This window comes from Scyliorhinus torazame, chromosome 1 (assembly GCF_047496885.1).
Source record: "Scyliorhinus torazame isolate Kashiwa2021f chromosome 1, sScyTor2.1, whole genome shotgun sequence".
Lineage (NCBI taxonomy): Eukaryota > Metazoa > Chordata > Chondrichthyes > Carcharhiniformes > Scyliorhinidae > Scyliorhinus > Scyliorhinus torazame.
Genome location: NC_092707.1, coordinates 385,334,345 through 385,351,769, shown reverse-complemented (window position 1 = coordinate 385,351,769; position 17,425 = coordinate 385,334,345). Strand labels below are relative to the sequence as shown.

At 46.1% G+C, this 17,425-nt stretch overlaps 1 protein-coding gene across 5 annotated transcripts in view; it reads right to left on the bottom strand.

The window, feature by feature from the left end:
• The window catches only part of sdccag8 (SHH signaling and ciliogenesis regulator sdccag8), a 727,678-nt gene that overhangs the window by 385,776 nt on the left and 324,477 nt on the right, over positions 1 to 17,425 (bottom strand). The gene's annotated exons all lie outside the window — the stretch shown is intronic.

The following is a 17,425-nucleotide window of genomic DNA, read 5'->3' as shown; positions in this document are numbered from 1 at the left end:
GGAGGCATTCTGGCTAAGTTTGCCGATGATACAAAGATAGGTGGAGGGGCAGGGAGTATTGAGGAGGTGTGGAGGCTGCAGAAAGATTTAGACAGTTTAGGAGAGTGGTCCAAGAAATGGCTGATGAAATTCAACGTGGGCAAGTGCGATGTCTTGCACTTTGGAAAAAAGAATAGAGGCATGGACTATTTTCTAAACGGTGACAAAATTAATAATGCTGAAGTGCAAAGGCACTTGGGAGTCCTAGTCCAGGATTCTCTAAAGGTAAACTTGCAGGTTGAGTCTGTAATTAAGAAAGCAAATGCAATGTTGTCATTTATCTCAAGAGGCTTGGAATATAAAAGCAGGGATGTACTTCTGAAGCTTTATAAAGCATTAGTTAGACCCCATTTAGAATACTGTGAGCAATTTTGGGCCCATCTCAGGAAGGACATACTGGCACTGGAGCGGGTCCAGCGGAGATTCACACGGATGATCCCAGGAATGGTAGGCCTAACATACGATGAACGTCTGAGGATCCTGGGATTATATTCATTGGAGTTTAGGAGGTTGAGGGGAGATCTAATAGAAACTTACAAGATAATGAATGGCTTAGATAGGGTGGACGTAGGGAAGTTGTTTCCATTAGCAGGGGAGACTAGGACCTGGGGGCACAGCCTTAGAATAAAAGGGAGTCACTTTAGAACAGAGATGAGGAGAAATTTCTTCAGCCAGAGAGTGGTGGGTCTGTGGAATTCATTGTCACAGAAGGCGGAGGCCGGGACGTTGAGTGTCTTTAAGACAGAAGTTGATAAATTCTTGATTTCTCGAGGATTTAAGGGCTATGGAGAGAGAGTGGGTAAATGGAGTTGAAATCAGCCATGATTGAATGGTGGAGTGGACTCGATGGGCCGAATGGCCTTACTTCCGCTCCTATGTCTTATGGTCTTACAATATGGAATGGTGATGTTTCTTTGTTTAATGGTTAGTGAGATATGTGGAATGTTACGTAGTTGATTTAAAAATCTTTGTTACTTTTGACTCATTGATAAAAAAATATTCCTCAGTGTATTCTGGTGGGTACATGTGCCATGTCTCAGACGAGTGTTATTGCCCAGCATTCCAATCAAACTGTGAGGCCTGGACATTTCTCCTGAACCCTGGGGGCTTCAGGATCACAGAGGCAGCGATCAACAATCACACACTCAGGAGCTGGGCTTCAGCACTGGGGATATGCTCGCAAACAAAGTGCGAGTGTGTGGATCACGGGAGGAAATCGGAGCACTCTCTCCTTAATGTTCCTGGCAGGTGTCTGGGTCCAGGAGCTCCTGCTGTGTCCGTGGGTGAGTGCGCAGAGCGAGGTTTTCCAGCACAACTGGCTCAGTGGGTGACACCATGAGGAAAGGCAGGACATGCAAGGGTGGGGGAGTCTTGGCGGATTTGAGGGTCCTGGGGTGGAATCCCGAACTGAATGATGGTCTCTCTCCCTCTCCAATTCCTTACAGATACCACAATGGATGGTGTCAACACCGCAGCTGCTGTCCTTGTGGTGCTAGTTGCAGCCCAGGCAGCCAGATGTTGCAGAAGGCAGCAATGTTGGTGCAGGCTAGAGGCAGCACCCCATGTACAGTGGGATGCCGCACACCCTGCGGACGCGGCTGCCCATCAGGCCGGGGAGGGACCCAGAGGAGTATGACAGCGACGGCCCAAGGTGTACAGGCATCGTTGGTTGGTCGAGGAGATGACAGACAACAGGCGCTACAGGAGGTTGTGTCTCAGCAGAGAGACAGTGCGGCACCTGTGCCGTGTCCTTGCAGACCTGGCACCATGTGGTGCAGGACAATGCCTGCTCCCGGTGGTCGTGAAAGTCACTGCAACCCTGAATCTTTATACTGCCTGATCATTCAGGGGCTCGCGCAGTGACTGATGCGGCATCTCTCAATCTACAGCCCACAAGTGCCTCTGTGAAGTCACGGATGCCCTGTAAGCCCAGGAAGCTGACCCTATCAAGTTTGAGCTGGAACAAGCCCATCTAGATACATGGGCAGCAGGATTCTCCTCCATCGCCAGGATGTCCCAGGTCCAGGAGGTAATTGATGGCACACATGTTGTCTTGCGCACACCAGGGCATCAGGGAGTGCCTTTCATGAATAGGGAGGGGTTCAACTCGTGTATGACTAACACCACCAGATTATGCTCTACTGCTACGTCTAGGTGTGTCCCCAAGACGCATATCGGCGGTGCAAGCAGCCTGCTGCTATCCATGCCCTGTGACGTTTGATGCCCTTTGCGGACATCCCCCGGAGGGCCAGAAGCCGGAGGGCCCGAGCCGACTTCACATGAGTAGCTGGAGTGACTTCCAGAGACCTCTGAGCCATTTGGCCTTGCCAGCCCTGTGGACTCCCCATTGCCTGTACATGGTGTTGACGCCCTCAGTGATGGTCCTCAGTGACTGGGCCATGCTCTGCAGTGCCCCGCCAATATCCACCTGCATCTGGACCACGTCCCTCAGCGACTGCCGAGTGAGGGCATGATCCAGATCTGGCCAGGAGTAGCGAGTCGGGTGACTCGCGATCGGCCCGGCGCGATGCCCAAACTGGAGCTCTCCCAGGATTCATCCTTCGCCCCCGGCTCTGTGCTGGGCGCAACATGGTGGCTGTATCGTGCCCCAAGTCCGTGATATCTGAGTCGAGGCTGTGCCACCAGATGTAGCTCCTGGCGAGTATTTTCATTTTCAGTACTCCAGGGTGGCCATTATGTCATTCCATAAGTATCAGATGCCACTCTGGGTGAGGGACAACTACTCGGGTTCGCCAGAGAATTATACCGTCCTCAACACTGAACTCATCTTTGAATCAGATAGGATTTAATTTCTCCTGAGCGTGTGCCTTCTTGAACAGCTGCAGTCCTTGAGGTGTAGGTACACCCACTGTGCTGTTAGGGAGGGAGTTCCAGGATGTTGCCACAGCGACAGTGAAGGAACACCGATATATTTCCAAGGGTGGTGAGTGACTTGGAGGGGTACCTCCAGGTGCTGCTCTTGTCCTTTTAGATGGTAGTGGTTGTGGGTTTGGAAGGTGCTGTCTGAGGAACCTTGATGAGTTACTGCAGTGCATCTTGTAAATGGTACACATGGTTGCCACTGTACCTCGGTGGTGGAGGGTTTGAATGTTTGTGGGAGGGGGAGCAATCAAGCAGGTTGCTTTGTCATGGCTGGTGTTGAGCTTCTTGAGTGTTGTTGGAGCTGCACTCATCCAGGCAAGTGGAGAGTATTCCATTACACTCCTGACTTGTGCCTTGTAGATGGTGGACAACTTTGGAGGGTCAGGAGGTGAGTTACTCGTCGTTAGATTCCTAGCCTTTGACCTATCCTGGGAGCTACAGTATTAATATGGCAAGTCCAATTAAGTTTCTGATCAATGGTAACCCCAAGGATGTTGATTGTGGGGATTCAGCGATGGTACTGTCATTGAATGTCAAGGGGCAGTGGTTAGATCCTCTCTTGTAGGAGATGGACATTGCCTGGCACTTGTAACTTGCCACTTGTCAGTCCAAGCTGGATATTGTCCAGGTCTTGCCGCATTTGGACATGGACTGCTTCATTATCTGAGGTGGTCATGAATGGTGCTGAACATTGTGCAGTCATCCGCAAACATTCCCACTTCTGACCTTATGATGGAAGGGAGGTCATTGATGAAGCAGCTGAAGATGGCTGGGTCTAGGACACTACCCTGAGGAACTCCTGCAGTGATGTCCTGGAGCTGAGATGATTGACCTCCAGCCAGCACAACAACCTTGCTTTGTGCCAGGTATGACTCCAACCAGCAGACATTTTCCCCCTAATTCCCATTGACTCCAGTTTAGCAAAGGCTCCTTGATACCATACTTGGTCAAATGCTGCCTTGATGTCAAGTGCAGTCACTCTCACCTCACCTCTGGCATTCAACTCTTTTGTCCATGTTTGAACCAAGGCTGTAACGAGGTCAGGAGCTGAGTGACCCTGGTGGAACCCAAACGGAGCGTCCGTGAGCAGGTTATTGCTGAGTAAGTGCCACTTGATAGCACTGTTGGTGACTCCTTCCATCACTTTGCTAATGATGGAAAGTAGACAGGGAGGTAATTGGCTGGGTTGAATTTGTCCTGTTTCTTGTGTACAGGACACACACGGCTAATTTTCCACATTACCGGGTAGATTCCAGTTTTATAGCTGTACTGGAACATCAATGTAAGATAGCCGGGTTCCAGGGCACTGCTCTAAAAGATATTCATAAGTTGCAAGCAACAGGGCCCAACGCTGTATCAGAGGCAATAAGGGAATTGTCTTATTCCCTTTGAAAAGTCCCAATAAGGGCTCACGGTTGGTTACTAATATAGAATGCCTACTGTAGACATATTGTGGACCTTGTTTTTACACTAAACACGATTGCCAAGCCCTCTTTCTCAATTTGAGAATACCTCCTCTCGGCATCAGAAAGGGTCCTGGATGTGTAGGTGTGAGTCCTTTCCGTTCTGTCTTTCCAGCAGTGTGAAAGTAATGCCCTAAACCCATAAGGAGAAGCATCACATAGAATCATAGAATTCCAACAACACAGGAGGACATTCGGCCCACCTGGTCTGCACCGACCCTGTGAAAGAACACCCTACCTAGGCCCACTCTTCCGCCCTATCCCTGTAATCCCACCTAACCTACACATCTTTGTACACGAAGCACCAATACGTTGGATGACAACAATTGTTCTTTAACATTATTGAAAGCCTTCATCTGTGGTGCCTCCCAAGACCACCTTTGGTATTTCCATAGGAGGGTATGTAAGGGGGTCAAGTAAGGAGGCTTAATTTGGGAGAGATTTCCCACAATAATTCACTAATCCCAGGAAGGATTTTAGCTGAGTGGCGTTTTTTGGAGTGGGTGCTTCCTTGACAGCGTACACCTTACATTCTACTAGGTGTAAACCTTTGTTATCCACCTGATAGCCCATTTAGGTCACTTTATTTGCTTGGAAAACACATGTTCCCTTTTATCCCAGATGTCGGGAATCTCTGGATGACCTCTTCTCAGTTCACCAGGTGCTCTCGTTCTGAAGTCCCCGTGACCAGGACATTATCCAAGTCCACCGCTACTTTGGGGTAAATCTTGGAGTATGTTCTCCATAATCTGTTGGAATATGGCGCATGCTGATTAGACCCGAAAACGTACTCAGATAGTGTTTTTGTGTTGATTGTACCATAATTCCGGGAAGGCTTGTCTAATTCAAGTTTAAGATAGGCGTGGTTCATATCTAACTTTGTGAAGGTCTGGCTACCTGCTAACTTAGCCTATAAGTCTTTGATTCGAGGCATGGGATAGCTATCCAGCTTGGAAACCCAATTGACCATTATCTCATAATCTCTACAGGAGGCGGACCAATTTGTCGGTTTCAGGACAGGGACAAGAGGTGTGACACACTCTGCGAACTGTATGGGCCTCATTATGCATAGATTTTCCAGGCATCCAAGTTCGATCTCCACCTTTTTGCATAGGGAGTATGGAACCAGTCTCGCTATAAAATATTTAGGCATAGCATCAGGATCGACATAAATCTTTTCTTTGGCTCCTCATATTTTCCTCAAGTCCTTCCTGGAAAACTTCACAATACTTCATACAGTCCTCCTACACAGAGCCTGAAGATCTCCAACCAGTACAGCTTGATCTGCTGGAGCCCATCTTTCCCCATTAGATTTGGTCCTTGTCTCCACACAATGATGAGGGGGAGTCGACTGATTGTTGCCTGGGATCATTGTGGTGCCCTTTATTTGTAATGGTTCCCCCATGTAAGTGGCTATCAGGCCTTAGTGTCTTTTAAGCTCAAGAGCTGAATACCAATTTGGAGATGATCATATGTCGGCTCCTTGATAACAGAGACCGCAGCTCCAGTGTCCAATTCCATTTTCAATGGATGACCGTTTACCAGCAGTTCCACCATTATTGGGGCAACCTTGTTCATAATGATGCAGCTTAGTTGCATGGTGTGGACCTTGGCTTCTTCCCTGAACAGCACGCATTTTGCCTATTCCTATAACTTTGCAATAGTCCATTGTCTGGCATCTGCAAACTTCCGGAGCAGGTTCCCTAACATGGTCACTGTTACACAAGGCCCCTCCCCCAACCGGAGAACATTGCTGTCTGACACCCCTTGGAGGGAGCATTTTCCTGTGACAGAGCTATTTCAATGGGATTTTTTAAAATTCAGGTTGAGTTCTACCAATTTTTTGGGGGGTTATCAAGTTGTTTATTCCGCATACCAATCTGTCTTACACCATTTTGTTTAGGGATGGTCCGAATTCACAATGTTCTGCCATTTTTCGGAATATGGTCAAAAAGTCGATGACAAGTTCCCCCGGTGTTCTCCCTGCCGTATCTCTGGAGTTTAACAGATGGCTTCAAATCGTAGTGGTTTCTTATCAAATCTACTAACTTGTTGAAAGTCTTTGAGGAAGGGGCATCGGGATGGGTCAGACTTTTTATCGCGCTGAATGTTGGGGCCCCGTCTGCTGTCAGTAAAATCACTTCCTGTTTTTCATCTCCCTCAATATTCTTAGCCCGGAAGAAGTAATTGTGCCCAGTCTTCTCCGCTTACATCATAGGTTCAAGTTTAACGAAGAAAGGCTTTTTTCTCCTTACCGGAGAAGCTGCTTCTTCTCAACAATGAAGGTTGCTCGGAGAAAAAAAGTTAGTCCTCCTCGCCAATCTAATAATCTCGCCAAGGCCAGTCTTCCATCACCATACCTTTTTATTTACGTAACAGAAAGGGCTGCAACCATGGCATACAGTGCACAAGTCCCAGCCTGGGCCTACAGAATACTGACTCGGGTTGAAGCAGCGGGTTTTAAACTCCTGCTGCTCAGCTCCTATTGGGCGTGCTCCCACCTGCTCAATAGGGAGGTTTATACTCCACAAAGTCCACGGGAACATCTATTGATGATCCCTCATGTCCTTCGTGGCCACCATAACATTAATGCACTGTAAAATTTTGTATTCATGAAGGGATGGTGTCAAGGGTTGCAATGAAGTGCATTTAATGAAGAAATATTTTGCAGCTGGCTTCTAACAGCAAATATGAAGTTGCAGAGCATTATTGAAAATATACGAGTAATCATAATATTCTTTAGAGGTACAAAAAGGAGCAATAAAGAAAACAATTTGTAATTAGAGGGAATTAGATCTATGATCATACATACAAAAAGAAACAATGACAGATAGGTAAAGATCTTCTGGTCTATCCAACCTGTCCCACATTATATACTTGCCATCTTATCATGTGATCTGCTGGGAGGTGTACAAAAGCAGATTGTAAAAACCAAGACAATGTTTTAAGAAGTTCTGGGAAATTTCTTAAATGCACAGGCTTGCAAACTAGGATATGTGGACCCTCAGAGAACATCAGATTTATTTTTAAAATTTAGAGTACCCAATTCATTTGTTCTAATTAAGGGGCAATTTAGTGTGGCCAATCCACCTACCCTCCACTTCTTTGGGTTGTGGGGGTGAAACCCACACAAATGGGGAAAATGTACAAATTCCACACAGACAGTGACCCAGAGCCGGGATCGAACCTGGGACCTCGACGCCGAGCACATCAGATTTAAGTCCTTTTAGGGCTGGACATACCACATGCTGTGAATACAGAGTTTTGAGAACTTTGTTTTATTCTCCAACCATTGGGCTACATTTCTATTATTGTATATTAATTAAAAAAAACATTTTCTGCAACATTGTGCTCCCTTCTGGTACTGGCCAGAAATTTGGAGAAGGGATGCCCAGAATATTCAATATTTGCACGGGGTCTATGGCAGTGTGTCAATACTGTATTTGCAGAGAATCCCCTATCAAAAATGTTTGAAAAGTAATGATCCTCCATCTTAGTTAGTGTGATGATTGTCCTTTTAAAGGCAACACAGCAGATTAAGAGTCACCTGGCCTGGGAGACTTATGGGGACTTAGATTAGGGAATTGCTTCAGGGAGTGGAGTCCTCTTAGGCAGAAAACATGTAGGGAGCTAGCTGAAGCAATCCTTTTAATGTTCATTAATGAAGTCTGTGAAAATGCATCTTTAAATCTGCCCACAAAGATGAATAATCATGACACTGCCTTTGGCCTGTTACCTCATAGTATCCTGTTTTAATGGAAGTCTCAAGAATGCCTCTCTTTGGGCGAATATGCTCATTAAAGATATTCAGATATTGCCAGACCCTGAGTAATGTAGAATCTAAAACAAGGACTGTTAAAAGATGGGTGAGCAAGGAAGAGAACATGGCAAGATCCCTCTGTCAGAATCCACATGAAGGGTGAGCGAAATGCAGAAATGTACCTCCACTCATATTGTAGACTAGGAAGCAGTCTGGGAGACTCTGTGCATTGGAGAGGCTGAGGGATTGTTGCAGACAAAACCTGACTTGGCCAGCAGAATTAAACGTTTGGAAAGAAACGTATAGAAAAAAAACAAGAGAAAATAGCCCTGCGAAGCAAGAGCCGTGGATTTAAGTTTTAAAGAAAATAGAACTTAAGTAAAGAAATTACAAAAGAATTGCTGCAAAGCTTTTTTTTAAAGGGACACACAGGAAGAAGTGCTTCAGGAATAAAAAATGAAGGTTTAATTTGTGAAATGTATGTATCCAGTAACAACATGGAAAAACACAGAAATTGAAGACTTCAAAAGAAACTAGGAACTATTGAACATAAAAGAGGAATCAACAGAAAGAATTAAAGCTCTAGAAAGCCATTAGATCAACAAGATGAAATAACTTGCAGCAAACTTGGAGAATAAAGTTTAAAAAATTACAAAATGCGGTTAAGAATGGAAAATTAATGAGACAATGTAGAATAAGCTAAACTCCATGAAAAAACAACGCGAAAATAAGAACAAGTCCAGTGAAGAATTGAATCAGGAGAATAGAGCTTGAAGACGGGAAGCTTGGCAATGAGAACTTAACTAAAGAGATAAAAACATTGAAATTGACAGCAGAATCAGCAATTCAGACAGAGAAAGAAACTGAGATTGCGTGTCAAAATAAAATTGCTGAAATAGTCACACAAATAGAAAAGCACAGGAACCAATATGATAAAATGAACGATTAAAAAGATGCTGAATTGAAATGCTGGAAAGAGAATAAACTTGATCATATGACCAAGCACCAGAAACCATGACTATTCCTGCACATGTGACAGACCAAGAAGTTTGAATCAAACACGTTTATTTTCAAAATAAACAAAATGAAGTTTGCACACTCTACTGAGTTACAGATACTAAGCTAATGATACCGAATCTGTAGTACAGCAATCAATATTCTAACTATTAAACTACATTATGACTTGACCTCATGCTATGTCTCTATATTCAATTCTCACTCTGCTCTCATCATGTTCTCTTCAGCTTCTCCCAGAATTCCTAGAGATACTGTCTTATATACAGTGAATTAGTAACACCATCTAGTGTTGGATTTACACATTGTTTCAGATGTTAACCCTTTACTACACTTGTACCACAGATATCGTTACAGAGAGGACGTCAGTCAGGGGGATTGGGTCTTCCGAATTTACTCTATTAGTAACGGCGAACACGGAGACGCTGAGGAGCTGGGTTAGAGGGGGAGGCCCCCAGTGGGTTAGAATGGAGGAGAGTCAGTGTAGGGGGTCGGGGCTGAGGGCTTTGGCAACAGCGCCACTCCCGATGGCCCTGGGAAAATACTCAGGTAGTCCGGTAGTAGTAACGACGTTGAAAATCTGGAGGCAGTTACGCCAGCACGTTAGGCTGGGGGCAGAGTCAAGGGAAATGCCGATTCGGGGAATAACAGATTTGAGGCAGGGAAGGGGGATGGGAGTTTTCGGAGATGGGAGGAGAAGGGAGTCAGGGCAATAAACGATTTGTTTCTAGGGGCTGGTCTGCGGGATTGAAGGAGTTGGGGGCGAAATATGGGTTGGGGCAGGGGAAATGTTCAGGTATATGCAGGTCCGAGGTTTTGCTAAGAAGGAGATACAGAGCTTTCCGGTGGCGCCGGCCTCCACACTGTTTGAGGAGATGCTGACGACCGGGGGAATGGAAAAGGGGTTGGTGTCGGCGATTTAAGGGGCAATTCTGGGAGAAGAGAAGGGACCGCTGGAGGGGATTAAGGCAAAGCGGGAGGAAGAGTTTGGAGAGGGCATGGAGGAGGGGTTGTGGTGTGAGGTACTCCGGAGGGTGAATGCCTCAACTTTGTGCACAAGGTTGGGGCTGATACAACTGAAGGTGAGGTATCGGGCGCACATCACAAATGCGAGGGCGAGCCGACTCTTTGAGGGGGTAGAGGATCATAGAATCATAGAATTTACAGTGCAGAAGGAGGCCATTCAGCCCATCGAGTCAGCGCCGGCCCTTGGAGAGAGCACCCCATTTAAGCCCACACTTCCAACCTATCCCTGTAACCCAGTAACCCCTTTTTGGACACTAAGGGCAATTTAGCATGGCCAATCCACATAACCTGCACATCTTTGGATTGTGGGAGGAAACCGGAGCACCCGGAGGAAACCTACGCAAACACGCGGAGAACGTTCAGACTTTGCACAGACAGTGATCCAAGCCGGGAATCGAACCTGGGACCCTGGAGCTGTGAAGCAACTGTGCTAACCACTGTGTTACCGTGCTGTCCAATGTTTGTGAACATATGTTCGTTTCATATGTTTTGGTCCTATCCAAAGCTGGAGGGGTATTGGAGAGAGGTGTTCTGGGTAATTTCAAAGGTGGTACATGTGAGGCTTCAGGCGGGTCCTCTGGAGGGCATATTTGGGGTATCAGATCAGCCGGGGTTAGAAACGGGTGCGGAGGCAGATGTTTTAGCCTTCGCCTTGCTGATCGCCCGAAGGCAGATCCTGTTGATGTGGAGGTCAGTTTCTCCACCCTGTGCCCTGGTGTGGCGATCTGTTCGAGTTTTTAACACTCGAGAAGGTAAGGTTTGAATTGAGGCGAAAGATGGAAGGATTCTACAATTCATTTGCTTTGTTTATTGTGAACTTTCAAGAATTGGATGACATTGAACATTAGGGTGGTTTAGGGGGTTGGACTGTGTATGTTGTTACATAGAACATACAGTGCAGAAGGATGCCATTCGGCCCATCGAGTCTGCACCGACCCACTTAAGCCCTCACTTCCACCCTATCCCCGTAACCCAATAACCCCTCCTAACCTTCTTGCACACTAACGGCAATTCATCATGGCCAATCCACCTAACCTGCACATCTTTCGACTGTGGGAGGAAACCGGAGCACCCGGAGGAAACCCACGCACACACGGGGAGAATGTGCAGACTCCACACAGACAGTGACCCAGTGGGGAATCGAACCTGGGACCCTGGCGCTGTGAAGCCACAGTGCTATCCACTTGTGCTACCGTGCTGCCCACATGGTGACTATGTATGGGTGGATGATGGATTCCTGATTCCTTTTCTTTGATGTTTGTATTTAAAATGTTGAGGGTTGTTTGGGGGTTGGTGGGAGGAAGGAATTGTTGGTCAGGGTATTGACATTGTATTTGTTACCGTTGATTGTTTGTTGGTGGGTGTAAATTTGGATGAAAATGTGAAAAAGGAGAATAAATATATTTCTAAAAAAAATATTAGGGCTGGATTCTCCGCCCCGCCGTGCCACTTTTCTGCCTCGACCCGCCGGTGGGATTTTCCGTTACGCCGGCCGGCCAATTGGGTTTTCCATTACGGGGCAGCCCAATGCCATCGGGAAAACCCCTGGGTGGCGGCAAAATGGAGAATCCCGCCGATGGAGAATCCCGCCCATAATGTTTGGTTTAGGACTGAGTAAATTAGTTACTGAAAATTGTATAAAGGAGTCAGAGGGGAATGGATGCAGTGATTTAAGGGCAACGTAGTGGATTAAAGGCCACCTGGTCTGCGGGACCAATGAGGACCCACCAGGGAGTGCAGTCCTCTTGGACAGGAGACATGTTGGGAACTAGCTGCAGCCTTGAGGCTGCTGAACAGTTCTTATTAATAAATCCTTCTTGTGTTCATTTATGGAATCTGTGAAAGTGCATCTTTACAAATAGTCAACCTCCCCTTCAGACCTCGGGCGGGATTCTCCCCTACCAGGCAGGGCGGGGGGTCCCGGCGCCGAGGAGTGACATGAACCACTCCGGCATCAGGCCGCCACAAAGGTGCAGAATCCTCCGCACCTTCAGGGGCTAGGCCGGCCCTGGAGTGGTTTGCGCCGCGCGGCTGGCGGGGAAGGGCTTGGCGCTCAGCCGGCGCGAGTTGGCGCATGCGCGGGAGCACCAGCGTGTGCTGGCATCATCCCAGCGCATGCGCGGGTGGGTTCACCTCCGCATCGGCCATCGCGGAGGACCACAGCGGCCGATGTGGAGGAATAGAGTGCCCTCACGGCACAGGCCCGCCCGCAGATCGGTGGGCTCCGATCGCGGGCCAGGCCACCGTGAGGGCACCTCCCAGGGCCAGATCCCCCCGCACCCCCGAAGGATCCCGGAGGCCGCCCGCGCCGCCACGTCCCGTCGGTAAGGACCTACTCTCATTTACGCCGACGGGACTGGCAAAAAAAAAAAAATGGGTGGCCACTCAGCCCATCGCGGCCCGGAGAATCGCCGGGGGGGGGGGGGCACTGCCAGCGGCCGCCGACTGGCGCGGCGCGATTCCCGCCCCCGTCAAAACTCCGGCGCCGGAGAATTCGGCAGCCGGCGGGGGCGGGATTCATGCCGCCCCCCCGGCGATTCTCCAACCCGGCGGGGGGTCGGAGAATCCCGCCCCTTGTTCTTCTGTTTTACAGTGCCAGTAAGCAACTGAATGAAACATTAAAACCACAAAAATGATAATGTACCAAACAATTTCCCTTCCCTCCTACTACAACGAGTTCCTGACCTAAACAATCCTCAGTTATCTGCAATGCATTAAGCTTCGTCAATCTGCTGCCAAATGTATCTACAGAAGGCATATTTTACAAGTCTAATCATTTCAGTGTAAAATATATGGTTTTGTTAAGTGTTTCTGCTGTGCTTGTTTAAATTAAATTAAATTCCTGAATGAACCATTTAAATAGCTGTGGTACAAAGATTTGCAAATTGATTTTTTTATCAGCATTTTACAGAAATCCTGATTCAAATATAATCCTGATTTCGGCATGTACTTTTTTTGGCAAACTAGTTATGTATTTATCAGGGCTGAACCGTACTGCATGTCAGTGAAATGAACGACTGCTGAAACAACATCTCAGCTCACCGGCCAACTCGGTACTCTTTTCATCCAATGCCCAGGCAAAGCAATGTCAACAACCTTGGACACAGGAACATAAGGAGAAGAATTAGACCATTCGGCCCTTTGAGCCTGCTCCGCTTTCAACATGATCACAGCTGATCTTCAACCTTCCACCTTCCTGCACAAACACCACAATCATTTATTCTCTTAGTATCCAAAAATCTCTCAAACTCTGTCTTGAATATGTTCAACAATTGAGCATCCACGATCCTCTCGAATAGCTAATTCCAAAGATAGTTCTCCTGTTATGATCTAAGCCATTGTTACTACTGGACAAGTCAGATCCCAGAGTGAAAGCTGGCTTGGTAGATCTTAATGGTTCATTTTTTTTCAGGAACTGAGTAAGTAAGTTACTGGACAAATTCACAGGAGTCTGCTGATCAACTTTTAACACAATAAATAAATAATTTATTAAACAAGAAAAATAAACCATATTACACAAGACAAAAAGGTTGGGAAGATCTCAATGCAAACACAAGATAATGATTCAAATATTCACTATTCCTTCAATCCCAGGCATGCCTTTATAGACACATAAAAATTCAAAAATATAAAACAATTTACTATGTTTATCTTTTACGCTAATATTCAGGGTAAGTATGAGGTACAGGTGAATCAACTGGCAAACTGTGGTCAGACAGACCACACTCCAAAGTAAATGACAGGTAAACGGATACTATGGGTTTCTCAACAACCTACCTAGATGCTTGTCACACCATGAGGCAACCGGTCTCACTGAAACTCCTTTTTTATCACCAGCATTTCCAATCTTACATTTTATTATCTTGTCTTGGAATTCTCTCCAAAGGTCGCTGCTACTTGGGCGACTTCAACAAGAATCACCTCCAGGATTTCAATCTCACCTTCTGAGACTCCTTTCTGGATCGCCACGTAAAAGCACCAAGGGAAAACGCAGGGCAAATAGGAAAGGGGAGAACTGCAAGTGACAAAGGGCACCAAAAGAAAGAGCGCACCCAGCGGTTAAGTGCCGGGGGGAAACCAGGGCGGGACGACGGACGACCACTGGAGCTCACACAGGAAACTCCCCCCCCCCCCCCCCCGTAGCTGTAAGGAGGCTCTCCTCCCCAGGGGAGCACAGCCAACTACTGGCCCCACGTGTCCGAATGGAAGTATGCCGGGCCATGGCCTGGCCCAGCCAGCGCTTAACAGCAGTTTCTTTTAATGTAAGTCACACCTTTCTGCATCTGTCTCGACCACCTTGTGACCTCAACTTTTGAACATTGTATCGTGGGTCCAGATGATACACCCTATGTACAATAGTTAAAAGTACAGAGATCGCAAAATTATTGTAAGTACATGTCCTGATCTTGTCTGGTTGTGTAAAGTATGTTATGAAATGTTAAAAACACTAATAATTTTTTTTAAAAATGTGATCCTTGTCTTTCTCCCTGCCTGGTTTGGAACCTCCCCCTGTTCCCCTCCCAGTGTCCTGCTCCCTAGGACACCTGATCTCGAGTGGCGCTCCTGTTGAGGTCACCTGACTTGAGATTCACACCATTTCACCTTATCTTCCGCGAATGTGTGAAGGCCTGTTCCTGGCCTAAAGAATGTAAAATGACGAACTGTGCATGTGTGGACCTTTCCCAGCCGAAGCATGTGCAGAAGGCCTAAAGATCGTTTTTTTAAAAAATGAACTGTGCACGTGCAGCCATTTCCTGGCCGTGGCATGCGAAGAACTGTGACTTCAATTTAAACCTAAGGTAAGTATCTGATTTTGTTACAGTCTTCATTACAGTACGAAGTAGCTGCCCTTAGAAGTGGCATAGACTTAGTGGGCTAAATGGAGAATTGCTGAGCCGTAATGATGCTATGACTCTTATTCTGAGATTGTAACCCTTAGTTCTGGACTTCCCAACCAGCGGAAACATGGAACATAGAACATTACAGCGCAGTACAGGCCCTTCGGCCCTCGATGTTGCGCCGACCTGTGAAACTACTCTAAAGCCCATCTACACTATTCCCTTATTGTCCATATGTCTATCCAATGACCATTTGAATGTTCTTAGTGTTGGCGAGTCCACTACTGTTGCAGGCAGGGCATTCCACACCCTTACTACTCTCTGAGTAAAGAACCTACCTCTGACATCTATCTTATATCTATCTCCCCTCAATTTAAAGGTATGTCCCCTCGTGCTAGACATCACTATCCGAGGAAAAAGGCTCTCACTGTCCACCCTATCCAATCCTCTGATCACCTTGTATGCCTCAATTAAGTCACCTCTTAACCTTCTTCTCCCTAACGAAAACAGCCTCAGGTCCCTCAGCCTTTCCTCATAAGATCTTCCCTTTCCTCATAAGATCTTCCCTCCATACCAGGCAACATTCTGGTAAATCTCCTCTGCACCCTTTCCAATGCTTCCACATCCTTCCTATAATGCGGCGACCAGAATTGCATGCAATACTCCAAATGCGGCCGCACCAGAGTGTTGTATAGCTGCAACATGACCTCATGGCTCCTAAACTCAATCTCTCTACCAATAAAAGCTAACACACCGTACGCCTTCTTAACAACCCTCTCAACCTGGGTGGCAACTTTCAGGGATCTATGTGCATGGACACCGAGATCTCTCTGCTCATCCACACTGCCAAGAATCTTACCATTAGCCCAGTACTCAGTCTTCCTGTTATTCCTTCCAAAATGAATCACCTCACACTTTTCTGCATTAAACTCCATTTGCCACCTCTCAGCCCAGCGCTGCAGCTTATCTATGTCCCTCTGTAACTTGTAACATCCTTCCGCACTGTCCACAACTCCACCGACTTTAGTGTCATCTGCAAATTTACTCACCCATCCTTCTATGCCCTCCTCCAGGTCATTTATAAAAATGACAAACAGCAGTGGCCCCAAAACAGATCCTTGTGGTACACCACTAGTAACTGGACTCCAGTCTGAACATTTCCCATCAACCACCACCCTTTGTCTTCTTCCAGCTAGCCAATTTCTGATCCAAACTGCTAAATCACCCTGAATCCCATGCCTCCGTATTTTCTGCAGTAGCCTACCATGCCAGCCTCCCAGCATCTACTCTATCAAGCCCTTTGATAATTTCACGTTTCAATGAGGTCACCTCTTACGTTCTTTGTATTGGATTACATTTTCCAGTCCTGTGCAACTTGAAATGACCACTCCTATATAATTAAATTCATAGTATTGCACAGTAAATAGGATAAATCCATTCAATACTACTTCTTGAAAAAATTGAGAAAGATTTCAGTATAAATACCACTTAGTGCACTAATGATATTACAAGCCATGTGCCCACACTCCAGTAATGACTTATCTCTAATGAACATCATCATTCCAGAATAGAAGAAAATCTATATAACCCATAATGCTCATTACTTTTTGATTGATCTGAAACTCAATGTCTCACCGCATCTCCCAATCCTCTATCTCTCTAGAAATAACTACATTGGTCTTGAACCCATTCGTTTCAATTACTTTTCCCAGTAACTCCTTTTCCAACTCTGCCACACTTAGTGCAAAAAAAACATTTCTATTCCATACCTTGCTGAAATTATGGTCCTTAATATTTGAATCTCATTGCCATAGAGAATAATTTAAGATTACCTTTGTCAACTGTCTTTAAATGTGATAAACAGTGATAATTTCTGATGTAAAAAATCCAGGCTTACAATGATTATAGTGTTTTATTCGGTGCATAATCCCTACATTTTTTTCAAGTCAACATTATGATCTTGCCAGGCTGTTAGAAAGGCACCAAGGTACTATCCTAAATAAAAATGAAAGGTCAGTTGTGTTGCAGAATTAGGATACTCGGATTATATAAAGAATGTGTATCCAGAAATATCATACTTTCTCAGTGCCAAAACATGTGACATGGGAAATACTGTGAAAAGTTGGATAATTAAAAGTATTTTGAGACATTTCCGAAAAGAATAAAGGTGGTACAATGAATAAGGTGCACAAAGTTTTTGATCTGATATGGAAAGCTGTACAGGCTCAGAGCTAGATGACATTCTGCAAAGCAAGTTAACTTATTTGAAATAGAGATCAAGGCAGGGCCTGTACTCAAAGTCAGATCTTCACTACTAATGGTCGAATAAAATGCTGAATATATGAAAAGTATTAACTAGGTTGCAGAAGTTAGGACAAAGCTACCAGAGCATATCTGGTAAA